Source organism: Frankliniella occidentalis, unplaced genomic scaffold (assembly GCF_000697945.3).
Source record: "Frankliniella occidentalis isolate FOCC.00 unplaced genomic scaffold, Focc_3.1 Scaffold70, whole genome shotgun sequence".
Taxonomy (NCBI): Eukaryota; Metazoa; Arthropoda; class Insecta; order Thysanoptera; family Thripidae; genus Frankliniella; species Frankliniella occidentalis.
Genome location: NW_026267200.1, coordinates 52967 through 55652, shown reverse-complemented (window position 1 = coordinate 55652; position 2686 = coordinate 52967).

The window sequence follows — 2686 nt, the reverse complement described above, 5'->3', positions numbered from 1 at the left end:
ACGTACTTTTGTCAGATGACAACTAGCTGTCAAAAGTGCGCATGTCACTCTATCTTCTAAACTGTTGGATCTAAGTCAAATTTTTTTGTGGAAGTATTTGTATCACCCAATTGTAAAGCACTTCTGGGTGTCATGTCTAGTAATTTTATTATAATTAATCTGTAGCACAGATAAACGTTGCTCCTGTAAAATTTTGATTTTGTGACATACGTACTTATGTCAGATGACAGGTGAAGTCTTAAATAAATTGAAAATTTTGAAAGTTAAGAATTTATCATTTTATAAGGTGAAAGTATTTCATTATTTGGCTTCTTGGTTTTATTAGCAAACAGAATCTCTAATTTGGCAATTTTCTCCCGCGTGGAAGGGTTTGCATTATGACTGCAGTTTGAACTGTACGTATTGAACTAGTTGCGATTTACTATTTGAAGCTGCAAACTAACTTTACTCATTCTGCATCCCAGAACTCTAAATTGTTCTGTAATTTCATTTATATAGTGACAGTAGTCACACTGGTTTTACATTTACAATGTTGGCTGCAGTGCACTATATAAGATGGAACTGTAGTTGCAGGTACAGTCTTAGAGAAGATATTTTAGTCTCACGAATCAATATCACTTTTGAGTCGAGAACTGTGCTTAAACATAATTACATAATATAAAAATATCACACTTGGGGGTCTAATTTGTTATGCGATTCATCAAAGCAGTTATTTTCGGAGTTTGGCAGCAGTTCAACTGTTGTTGTTTTCAAAGTGGAGACAGAAAATGTGGTTTACAGATTCTGACTATTGATACGTGATATTTAAAATATAAATCGACTTCATGGGTAAACGTTGGCCTACGCTCAGAGTGTATTTTTAATTTTTACCGACAATATTCCCTCGTCGCCTACTAATATATGTTTTGTCGATTCCCGGCTCGATAGAGTTTTACGTCTCCTAGCCTGGGCGCGCGCGGTTCCGTGGGACAACCGCTGGTCTTTCCGCATTTCCGTCCAGCTGTCTGTGTGTCTCTTGGCGGGGTTCAGCAGCAGGCGGGGTTGCTACCCGGTTAAGTCACTGAATTAGAAGCAAAGGTCAGTAACTGATGAGTTCGAACAGCCCGCGTAAAAAACTTATCCGTGTTTTGGACGCATTTTCGTCATTTTCCACCAGTCTGATAACGACCAGCATACTACGAATATACGACGAAGTATCGAGGTATTCCGTCGTATTCCAGTTCGTTTGCCGCCGTATCTGGGTCGTGCGGTGGTCGTGCTACTGGTCAAATTCACGACGAGAATGCGACGAGAAAACGGCGACCCATGCAGCGTCGGGCGCCGCCGTATACTCGTCGTATTCTGGTAGCGGAAGGGGAAAGAAAGAAAACGGTCGGCCGCCGGGAGGCGGGCTCGAACCGGCGATTAGTCAGTCGCCACGCCGAGACGGTATCCACCTGGCCAGGGAGGACGTCTGAGGGGAGCGCTGCCGGAACCGCATCCCATGCTGACCTGTGCTCTCTCGACACAAAGCCCACCCTCAGCGTTGTAGATTTACGCTGTGGGATACTGAGCACAATTTTTGAACTTGCGAGCACAAATCGACTGTTGTGTCGAGATGTTGCTCATATAAAGCTAAGTGGGCCGCAGTCTAAATCTACAACGCTACAACGCTGAAGTCCATGGATAGGTGTGGTAAAAGGCTTCACTTCAATAATAAAAACATACGTAATCAAAACAAACTTGAACTAAAACAAGAGAGAAACATGTAAAGAGGTAAAACGATTTAATTGATTGTTGATACATTTTTATATTCTTAGTGTTCTGTTCATAGAGAGAATCGTTGAAGATTTGAAACATGTTATGAGCCGGAGTTTTTATTCCACATTACCTTGGGAAATTTTCCGAACGGCATAGCAGGAGTAGACACCTTGGAAGGAAAGTGAAAGGATGTTTTGTAACCTATCAGCTATGATAGCTAGACTGTTTGTTTCTGGTTTTATTGTTTGTTCTCTACTAATAAACCACTAAACAATCACTTTTTTTTTAAATTCTAGATCCCTGCTACTTGTTTACAACAACGTTTTTTTTATTACTTTATTCTTCACCTCTCGGTTTGCAAATCGCATCGTCTGCTCAAAGCATAATAATAATAATGATAATAAAAAATGTATGAAGTAACTTTTGTCATTTTGATTTTTAAATGTTGGAAGTAAAATAGGTAACTTTATAGGTAAGACGTAAGACGTTACGTAAGACGTTTTTTACAAGTAATTACAGGTAATTAGAGGTAATTACAGGTAACTACGGGTAATTACAGGTAATTACAGGTAACTACAGGTAATTACAGGTAATTAATGCAACAAGTGGGGGCCCATGAACCAATTTTTGGGGGCCGCGGACCCCCTCCTTCTTCATGCGTCCCCTTATATATAGAAGTAAATAGTGTCTAATCATAATTACGTCGTACAGGTAATTACAGGTAATTACAGGTAATTGATGCAACAGGTGGGGGCCCATGAACCAATTTTTGGGGGCCACGGACCCCCTCCTTCTTCATGCGGCCCCTTATATAAAGACGTAAATAGTGTCTAATCATAATTAAGTCGTATAGGTAATTACAGGTAATTACAGGTAATTGATGCAACAGGTGGGGGCCCATGAACCACTTTTTTGGGGCAACGGACCCCTCCCTCCCCATGGGGCC